Source organism: Lupinus angustifolius, chromosome LG01 (assembly GCF_001865875.1).
Source record: "Lupinus angustifolius cultivar Tanjil chromosome LG01, LupAngTanjil_v1.0, whole genome shotgun sequence".
Lineage (NCBI taxonomy): Eukaryota > Viridiplantae > Streptophyta > Magnoliopsida > Fabales > Fabaceae > Lupinus > Lupinus angustifolius.
Genome location: NC_032009.1, coordinates 27,295,586 through 27,307,116, shown reverse-complemented (window position 1 = coordinate 27,307,116; position 11,531 = coordinate 27,295,586). Strand labels below are relative to the sequence as shown.

Here is an 11,531-nt window from a genome sequence, read left to right as displayed (position 1 = left end):
CGTGTTGCAGGATTTTTTCTCTCTCTCTCTTTCTCTCTTTATTGCATTTAATCGGTTAACTTGTATAGTAGAATTAATTGCTATATTCTGTATATTTGCTATACTGTTAATACTCTGATAAAATTGTAAGCTCTGTGTATTCATTTCATTATCGGTTAATTGTCGTGCAAGAAACCGAATCTGCCTAAAGCTTACTGTTCTGGTTTAATCGATTAAGTCAAGTGTGTTAATCGATTATCATCATTCTTTTAATCGATTAAATTGGGGTGATTCAACATTAAGTGTTGATTTTCGAAAAGCGGATATTCTAACCGCTACACCTATTCAACCCCCCCTTCTAGGTGTATTTTAACCACTGATACCTAACAATACCCCACATGAAAGAAATTCATAATATTAATTAGTCAAGTAAATTTAAATTTGAAAATTTAGAATAGTATGTATAAGATTTACAGAAGTTTGTTAACATTGTTTTGCCATAAAAAAACACAAAATATACGCCAGTGTCGAGAAGCAAAACTATTGTGTAGTATTGGAAATGTAAATATAATATCACAATTATTTATTTTCAAATTTATTGAATATATAATAAGACACACGATCATTATGCTATATCACATGTTTTCGTGATGATAATATTTAAATTTGTTTTTCGTAATTATAATTTGGATGCAATATTGCAATTTTAGATGTCTCCACAAGTGCAATGCACATGCAATTGTGGGCTCGTCAGCCATATTATGTCTCAATTTTTCGCAATTGTAATAAACACACCCATAATTTAGAACCAGATCTATGAATTGAGGTATACTAGGGTCACACTTTTGACATAATTCTTTTTTATTTGGTATTGCATTCAAGATAGGAGAGTATATATATTAGTTGTTAGCTAGATTCAAAAATTAAAAATAGATAACTTGTTTCTGTTATTTTATTCATTACCTTGCAAGATATATATAGCTCTAAACTCTTCTTATACAAACCTTTGCAACTCAAACTTATTCATACTGCTAAACTTATTCATATGGCTTTTGAATATATATTGTTGGAGCTTTTTCTACTAGTCTGTATCTTGAAGGCATCAGTATGTAATCCTGCACATAGTAGATGCAAATTGAAATTTTAAGCTAATATAAATTTTAAATATACTATAATGTAATATTTAATGTGTATGTAAGAGTGAGAAAGACTTACGTGTTACAATCAATATGAGGGTCAAGAGGAAATGATATAGTGATGTTGCACAATTGAGGAAGTTGTTTCAAATGGTCTGGGTTAAGACCTATTCCTCTAGCAGCTTGTTTGAAACACTCACATAAATCCTTTCGATTTTTAGTACTTGTAGCCCTTTTGGCAATTGTACTAGCTGCTGAACAACAAGAATTAGATGGTTTTTGATCGTTAGTAGCTTGCAAAAATGGAACACAAGGCAATAAAGTGGTGTAGCCTCAAGACATGATATATCATTGATTCGACTTGCACCGCATGTTGTTGACAATAGAGCCAAAGCCATCATAGCCATGAAAAGAGCGGCAATTATTTTCTCCATCCTTATGTTTTGAATATCTATGTTTCTTTTAATTTCTCTTGCGATGATTTTGTTATTCGCCATCGGATGCATGCCACAATTTATAGCCCAAATGTTTTACAACTTTAGGAGGTTATATTACTACATGACTAATAAATATAAATTTATTAACTTTTTGGATATACATGGATTTTTCTAATTCAACATTCTATCATGTATTTCCTATTTAAGGTTCAATTAAAAAATATTATTTAAATATAATTATATCTTAATGCTTCACTAATAAATGTTTATTTACTAATTTTTAAGTATTTGTAAAATTAAATATTGAAACTTTAATAGAAAAGCTTACCAAGGGTTATTGAAACACGTGAGAAACATTAGAGGGTTACATACACCCCCATAAACATTAGAGGGTAAATTTCATATTACATAAATATTGAGGAGGTAAATTAAAATATTCCTACTCTTTATTAATATACACATTTACTTGCACAAGATACTCTATATATAAATATTATTGGAAATATTCCCAACGTTGATGGTTTTTACTGGCCTTGCATGGGACTTTGCTTTTTAAATATAATTGTTCTGTTACGTATAATATAAAGTAACAAATAATATAGATTTCACATTCAACTTTTTCTCCAAAATGCTAAAGCTAACTTTACAAAAATGAAGATAAAATATCTTATTTAGAGGTTCAAATTATAAAATGAAATCTATTTTTAATAGGATGTACATCCAATGATGTCACTAATCCTTCTTTTGTAATATGTGTATCTATTGATTTTCATGATTAAATTAATTAGTTTACTTGCAATTCACATTCTTTATTTTCTAGTTTAAAATAACTATAAACACAAATACTCAAAATTTGAAACGAAAAATTAAGTGGTATAAAATAAATTTTTGAAATAGATAAAGTTTTAATTTGGAAAGATTATAGATTTATAAGATGGAATTGTTGGGTGAAGCCATGTACAATTTAGAGAAAAAAATTAAGAAAATGGTTATATGTGATTTAATTAATAAAATAAATACGAAAATAAATAATACAAAAATAAATAATACAAAAATAAATAAATAAAATCATTTGCATATATACAAATTATTTCGTTCTAATCTGAATTACTATATGATAGTCAATGTCAAAATAAAAAAATTGTGCAATTTTTCTATAATGGCAAAATAGTTTAACAATTTCAAAATTAAAAGAATCATTTTGCAAGTTCTTGTAGCGGACTAAATATAATAAACATGTTTAGTAAATAAAATACATAGTTACTTTAATTTTACAAACAACAATTTTCATCCATATGATAAAAACTCTCAGTTTCTCAACTTCCTTCCTAAAATGATTCTCAGTATTTCATGTGCCTCTTTGAATCATAACTGCACTTTTGAATCATTTCAAGTTCCTTCCTAAAATGATTCTTGGTATTTCATAAATTGAATCAAAGAATTATGTATGATGTGCTATCTCTCAAAACAAATTCCCAATTGGTATAATGTTTTGTTTGATGGCATTTTGGAGAAATAATTTTAATTTCTATAAGTTAACTTCTAGGCTAGCTAATATAGTTTTTCCATTTTGAAATACGAGTACTACAAGAATGGTAAAAATATAAATTGGCATTCTCTATTCACTTCCTAAATAATGGAATGCAATTTGTTGATTTATTTCAAAGTATGTTTAAAATAGAGTGATAACTGTATCTAATTCTATTTTATGACATTCCGTTCATCATTGTTATGTTTTGCCCACCCCAATATATTCAAGCATACTCATCTGTATATGGAAATGATATTGGACAATACCAATCCTAGTTAAATTTGGGAACTAATTTAAGGAAATAAATCTCTCTCGACACTTGTGTGCACAAAATTTGCATTCATATCCTTTCCTAAGATAATCAAGTTCTTTGCCATTTAGGTCAATACATGTTGATGACCTGTCAGATTTGATTTTAAAGATTCAAACTCGTTAAAAGGGTATTATTATATTTTGTCAAGTCTATCAACTTGTAGTAAAATGACTTTTGAATTGAGATAAAAAACTTCAATTTTTAATGGAAAATAACGGCACACTAAAAAGTGCGAACAAATCTTATAAGTCAAAATATTAAAAATATTTTCAACCCAAAAAGTATATAAAAAAATCAATAGACTCTATAATGGGAGATTAAAAGAGTTTGTACTCGAGATTAGTGTTTCACTATAACTTAAATTTAATCTTCATAACTCACTTATGAGTTCAATTTTAAACTTAAATATTTATTTAATGGTAATCTCAATTATATCATGGTATCAAATAATAGACTCATTCTGTCTCATCCTACGAATATATATATACATATGATAAAAGTGAGTGTTTGTTCCCAAATTAAAATTTTCTTCTAGATACAAACAATATGAAATAACCTGTAGTATGAAATGCATCTATTTACCAATTGTGCTAAAACTCTTCAGTAACAATTTAAACACTTTAATTTTGGAGAAATTACGCTCAATAGATACTCCATATATAAATATTAATGGAAATATTCCCAAAATTGATGGTTTTTACTGGCCTTGCATGAGACATGGGTTTTCAAATATAATTGTTTTATGTAAAATATAAAGTAACAAATAATAAAATTTATATATATATAGATTTCACATTCAACTTTTTCTCCAAAATGCTAAAGCTAACTAGACAAAAATGAAGATAAAATATCGTATTTAGAGGTTCAAATTATAAAATGAAATACAATCTATTTTTAATAGGATGTATATCCAATGATGTCATCTAATCCTTCTTTTATAATATGTTCATCTAGGTTTATCTATTGATTTGCATGATTAAATTACTTAGTTTACTAGCAATTCATATTCTTTATTTTCTAGTTTAAAATAACTATACACACAAATACTCAAAATTTGAACAAAATTAAAAGTTAAAAGACAAGTATTTGAAGGAGGATGAAATAATTTAAAAATTAAAATTGAAAGTGGTATAAAATAAAATTTCAAAATAGATAAAGTTTTTATATGGAAAGATTATAGATTTATAAGATGGAGTTTTTGGGTGAAGCCGTGTAAAATGTAGAGAAAACAGTTAATAAAATGGTTTAAGTGATTTAATTAATAAAATAAATACGAAAGTAAATAATACAAAAATAAATAAATAAACTCATTTGATGAGATTTAAGAGGCTTACTACTTTGTTACACTTACTAAAAACAAAAAAAAAAATAAAAAGAATTGAAATAGGGATGTACCTAGGGGTGTAAAAATTCGGTTCGGTTCGGTTTTTGGTGCATTTTAGTGACCGAACCGATTAAAAACATATGGCTCGGTTCCGCTCAATTAACCGCAACTTTAACTATAAGAACCGAACCAAACCGAATCGCTCTTGAATGGTTCGGTTCGGTTCGTTCCACGATTTTTACATTTAATTTTTATAAAAAAAATATTTCATCAATTGAAAATTTAAAATGTATTACAAGAGATATTTTTTATCATAAAAGGATAAACATTACTGCTATTATTATAAAAAATTATGAATCATATATAACAATACACTTCATGATTAGTAACATATATATCAATTAGAAAATAACCGAACTGAACCGCGATTAGTAACATATACACTTCACACAAAAATTGATAATTTAAGCTAGAAAATTGGTTGAAGAATTTAAACAATAATAAAATATTATTTCTTAATCCCTAGTATATATTTCTTTAATATGCGGTTCGGTTCTGACGGTTCCTAAATTTCTAAAACCATAAACCGAACTGAACATAAACGATTCCTTAAGAAAATAACCGAACTGAACCGCGAAACCGAACCGAACCACATTTTGCGGTTTGGTTTAGTTCGGTTCCATCGGTTTCGCGGTTTAAACCGGAACCGCGTACACTCCTAGATGTATCAGAATAAAATTATTTGAATATATATTTTCGAAAAAAGATAGGAAGGTAATCATTAGAGGTAATAAGGATAACTAGTTAACATTTTTTTCCTGAAGACAAATTTACAAAAATTGCATATTCTTTATCACTAAGGCTCTCAGGTTGGTTCAACTTTAAATAGAGCATGTGAGTCCTTAGTTAAAACAAGCATTACCACAGAAAACACAAGAGAGAAACACAAGAGACTCCCAAGAGGATAATTCGAATTTGCATAACTTCTCTATTTCATTCTGATGCTAGATGCTAGTAAGCATTATATGTTGCTCTTCTCTTTTTAGTTATTTCAATTTAACTTTTAATAAAATATATATTCTTTATAACCATATAGTTAAATAATGATTAATTTATTAACTTTATTTTTCATAAATAGAAATAATAGATATTTTATTTATTAAATTTGCATTTCTATAAATAATAATAATAAATATTTGTTTTCTATAATAGGTATTGGCCATAAAATTAATTGAAAATAAAAAAATAAAATCAATGTTTTATAGAGAATCAATTAATGTTTATAAAAATCTTGTAGGGATTTTATTTAATAAGAAAACTCAATAAATTTATATAATGAAGCATAAGTATATATTGTTTACAATATATCTTTACACTTTGACAGTTTAGCTATCGTTTGCACTAATATATTAATAACTTATATAATTATGTTAATCTTGTTGGGACTTTATACTATTTTAATTTGTTATAATATATTCATATATTTGTATAATATGTTAAAAATCTACCTTCACCAACTATTTTTGTATCTAAAGGATTATATTAGTTATTTAACAGATATAAGGTTAGTTGAAAATCAAAGTTAATTCAAAACTTGACCAACTCGTCTAATATGCATAGATACAAATTATTTCCTTCTAATCTGAATTACTATATGATAGTCAATTTCAAAATAAAAATTGTACAATTGTACAATTTTCTACAATGGCAAAATAGTTTTACAATTTCAAAGTTAAAAGAATCATTTTGCGAGTTGAAGTAGTGGACTAAATACAATTAACTTGTTTAGTAAATAATATACATAGTTATTTTAATTTTCCAAACATTAATTTTCATCCATATGTATAAAAACTCTCAGTTTCTCAAGTTCATTCCTAAAATGATTCTCAGTATTTCATGTGCCTCTTTGAATCATAACTTCACTTTTTAATCATTTCAAGTTCCTTCCTAAAATGATTTTTGGTATTTGATAAATTGAATCAAAGAGTCATGTCTGATGTGCTATCTCTCAAAATAATTCACAATTGGTATAATGTTTTGTTTGATGGCCATTTTGGAGAAATAGTTTTAATTCCTATAAGGGATTTCTCGACTAGCTAATATAGTTTTTCCATTTTGCAATACGAATACTAAAAGAATGGTAGAAATATAAATATTAGCATTCTATTCATTTCTCAAATAATTGAAAGCAATGTGTTGATTTATTTCAACGTATGTTTAAAATAGAGTGATAACTTTATCTAATTCTATTTTATCTCATTTCGTTCATCATTGTTTTGTTTTGCCCACCCCAATATATCGAAGCATACTCCTTTCTATATGGAAATGATATTGGATATTACTCCTTTCGGGGCATTGCATAAAGTGGAATTAGAGCGGTTCAATCCTATTCGGCCTGAGCATGACCTTACATACTTTCTTGTATGACTTTGTGTGATTGTTTGATTGTTTATGATCATCGTTTGAAGATGTAAATGTTATGAACTTACGATTAGAGGATTAACTCATTCAAATCTGATGCACTCAGATTTCAAATGGACTGGCTATCCAATAACCACGTTCTCTTGAACTATTTTAACAAAACGGTAGTCTTTAGCAACCCTAAAGACCCAATAGAACCTCGTTATGAAACCAAAAGCACAACTTCCAATAAAATGGAGAAGTTCTTGAAGGAGGGAGCCCAAGTATTCATGATGTTAGCATCGCTGGAGAAAAAAGAAGGAGGAGAAATTCAAAGTATACCAGTGGTTCGGGACTTCTCTGAAGTCTTTCCAGACGATATTCCTGGTTTACCCCTAGTAATGGAGATAGAGTTCGCTATTGATTTGGTTCATGGAACTGGACCAATCTCTATAGCTCCCTATAGGATGGCACTCTTAGAGTTGACAGAGTTGAAGAAACAATTGGAGGATCTATTGTAGAAACAGTTCGTCAGACCGAGTGTTTCTCCATGGGGTTCTCTAGTTTTGTTTGTAAAGAGGAATGACGGTAGTATGAGGTTGTGTACCGATTACCAACAACTGAACAAGGCGACCATTTAGAAGAAGTACCCATTGCCAAGGATTGATGACTTGATGGACCAGCTGAGAGGAGCCACAGTATTTTCAAAGATCGATCTTCGATCGGGGTATCATCAAATACGCTTAAAGTTAGAAGACATTCCGAAAACAGCTTTTCGGACGCGTTATGGCCATTACGAATACCTCGTAATGTCATTTGGTGTGACCAACGCCCCTGCAGTATTCATGGATTACATGAACAGGATTTTTCATCCATACCTCGATACGTTTGTAGTCGTGTTTATCGATGATATCCTGATTTATTCAAAGAATCAAGACGAACATGTCGAACATCTGCGAGTGGTATTGCATATTTTGAAGGATAATAAACTCTATGCCAAACTTCCAAAGTGTGAGTTTTGGCTAGAGTCGGTAAATTTTCTTGGTCATGTAATCTTGAAAGTGGAGACGGTAATGGAATGGAATTCTCCGAAGTCGGTGATGGAGATCAGAAGCTTTCTCGGATTAGCAGGGTACTATAGGAAATTCATTGAAGGAGTTTCAAAGTTAGCATTGCTGCTAACTACACTAACGAGGAAGGACACACCCTTTGTCTGGATGACGAAGTGCGAATAAAGTTTTCAAGAGTTGAAGGAGAGGTTGACCACATCGCCTGTATTAGTCTTGCCAGATCCCAACGAAAACTACAATGTATATTGTGACGCGTCGAAGCAAGGATTAGTTGCATGTTGATGCAACAAAGGAAAGTAGTGGCTTATGCGTCAAGTAAGTTAAAGACACATGAGTAGAACTACCCAACGCACGATCTGGAACTAGCTGTAATCGTGTTTGCCCTCAAGGTGTGGAGACACCATCTGCATGGTGTGAGATTCAAAGTTTTCAGCGACTACAAGAGTCTGAAGTACCTGTTTGACCAGAAGGAATTGAACATGAGACAAAGATGATGGATGGAATTCCTCAAGGACTACGATTTTGATCTTCAGTACCACCCCGAAAAAGCTAACATGGTGGCTGATGCACTGAGTAGGAAGTGTTTGCACATTTCAACCATGATGGTCAGAGAAATGAAGTTGATGGAGGAGTTTAGGGATTTGAATTTAGCGATGCAAGTAGGACCTAAAAGTTTGATTTTAGGTATGCTTACCGTAACAAATGTGTTTTTGTAACAGCTGAAGGGTTTACAAGGTTTGGATCTAGAACTATAAGAAAAGAGAGTCTTGTTGGCTGAAGGGAAAGCTTTGGAATTTCAGGTAGGAACCGATGGAGTACTCAAATGCAAGAATCAAGTCTGCATGCCAAGAGATCCCGATTTAAGATTGGAAATCTTGGACGAAGCTCATAAAAGCAAGCTAAGTATTCATCCGGGAGCTACCAAGATGTATCAAGACCTGAAGAAGATGTTTTGGTGGTCCGATATGAAGAAAGATGTAGCGTAATATGTCTCCCATTGCTTAGTGTGCCAGAAAGCAAAAGTTGAGCATAAGCGACCCGATGGAGAACTTCAACCCTTGGATATCCCTGTATGAAAATGGGATAGCATTTCAATGGACTTCATGAGCGGTTTTCCACGAACTCAGAAGGGTTATGACGATGTTTGGGTAATTGTGGATCGTTTGACGAAGACGGATCACTTTCTACCAATCAACATAAAGTACACTTTGGAGAGACTGGCCGAGTTATACATTAAAGAAATAATCTGATTGCATGGTATTCTTACAAATATCATCTCAGATAGAGACTCGCGCTTGACCTTGAAGTTTTGGAATGGTTTACAAACAGCTTTGGGAACCAAGTTGAGTATGAGTTCAGCCTACCATCCGGAGACTGATGGTCAATCGCAAAGAACTATCCAATCATTGGAGGATCTTCTTAGAGCTTGCATATTGGAGAATTCAAGAATATGGGCTGACTATCTACATTTAATCGAGTTCACCTACAATAATAGTTTTCACTATAGTATCGGCATGGCGCCATATGAAGCTTCTATGGCAGAAAGTGTAGAACACCCCTATGTTGGTTTGAGGCAGGAGGGAATCTAGTATTAGGACCAGATATAGTTCAACAGACGAAAGAGAAAATAAGGATGATAGGGAAAACATGAAGATGACACAGAGTACACAGAAGAGTTATTATGACAGAAGAAGGAACCCCTGAGTTTTGAAGCAGGAGATCATTTATTTATGAGGGTGGTTCCAACAACTAGCATTGGGAGAGTGCTGAAATCCCGTAAGCTTAACCCTAGGTTCATAGTACCATACCAAATCATTAAAAAAATTAGATCAGTAGCTTATCAAATAACCTTGCCACCTTTGCTATCAAACCTACATAATGTCTTATATGTGTCTCAACTCATTAAATACATTAGTGACCAATCGCATGTTATTGAACCCGAATCAATTCAGTTAAAGGATAATCTCACTTTCGAGACTTTGCCATTCAGAATTACCGATCGGAGTGTGAAGACTCTGCGAGGCAAAGAAATCGCCTTAGCTAAGGTAATTTGGAGCCAGACGAATGGAGATGCTACTTGGGAGGTTGAAAGTGGCATGAAGGAATCATTCCCCCATCTGTTTTCTTAGAAGGTTTGATTAATTTTCAAGGACGAAAATTTTATAAGTTGGGGAGGATTATAACACCATGTTTTTCAGAGAACTTTTAATTAAATAATTAGTTTCCCCCAGTTTTTGAGTTCCGTAACTCAGAATCGAATTCCGATTTATTTGTTAGCTTCGAAATATTATTTGTAGTCAAAATAGACACCAAGTTTGTATGTAACTCATCTTTAGAGATTTTTTACCTCGAAATTCAAGTTTCGACGTTTCGGACAAATGTCCTAAATCGGGAGATTGTATATTTCCTGAAGAAATTATCCGTAAATATTCGGACACGACATTTATCGGGAAATTATATCTTATCAATAAAGTTGGAAGTCATCATTTCATGAGCCACTTACTTGTTACACAAGTAATGCAAAAGCTTCCAAAAGCCCCTAAATCACTCAGCAAATCCTCTCACTCGACCACCATTATACACATCACCTATGGTAGTCTAAACCTACTTACTTTGCATTAAATTTTCTGATTTGATGAGGGTGAGACTCTCCTATAAATACCTCACCCCATTCTCTCATTTTTACACTAAATTCCCTATACAAACTAAGGTAGTCTTTTATTTTCTCTTCTTCATCTTCTTCTCATACTTCATAGAAAGTTATGAGCTTTTATTATGTTGTTCATAAATTAGAGTTTATATTTATTATGTTGTTCATAAAGTAGAGGTTATATTTGTTCTTTAAGTATTTTATGAAGGCATAACTAAAGGGGATGATAATAAAATCATATGAACAGTTATGTAGTTTTTGACTTTTGTAAATCTTGAAATTTCTTCCTAGTTCTTAGATGGAAAAAATAGATCTTTGGACAAGGCTAGATGAGTTATTTGTTTGTAAATATTAGAAATTAATGTTAGTATTTGATTATGTTTAAAGGTGATGATTTTAACATCAAAGAAACCTGTAATGTGTTTAGGAAAAAGTTTGTATTTTATTCTTGAAAGTTTATCATGTTCATGAGTTGTTATTGAAAATGTTTCATTTTTAGAGAGTATTATGCTTTAAAAGTGGTTTAGCATATTTTACTCTTTGATTTCCAAGTTAAAATAATGATTTGGAATAAAAGATGATTTATTAAGTCTTGACTTCATAAACTTAAAGTGTAATGAAGTTTTGGATATTAAAGTAGTAAAAAGTCTTACCTTAGGATTTATTTTTCATGACTATGAAATTAACACTT

The 11,531-nt window shown here is 30.8% G+C and overlaps 2 long non-coding RNA genes across 2 annotated transcripts in view; one reads left to right on the top strand and one right to left on the bottom strand.

Moving 5' to 3' along the window:
* On the bottom strand, nt 903-1,581 carry LOC109342976. Its single transcript, XR_002107140.1, has 2 exons — nt 1,195-1,581; nt 903-1,094 (listed from the first exon to the last, which is right to left on the bottom strand). It is a non-coding gene; the product is annotated as an uncharacterized LOC109342976 (long non-coding RNA).
* Nucleotides 1,320-11,531, top strand: part of LOC109342982 — a 13,354-nt gene continuing 3,142 nt past the window's right edge. Inside the window, exons 1-2 of the long non-coding RNA XR_002107144.1 lie at nt 1,320-1,437; nt 5,443-5,444. This is a non-coding gene — a long non-coding RNA (uncharacterized LOC109342982). The remainder of the gene's footprint in view (nt 1,438-5,442; nt 5,445-11,531) is intronic.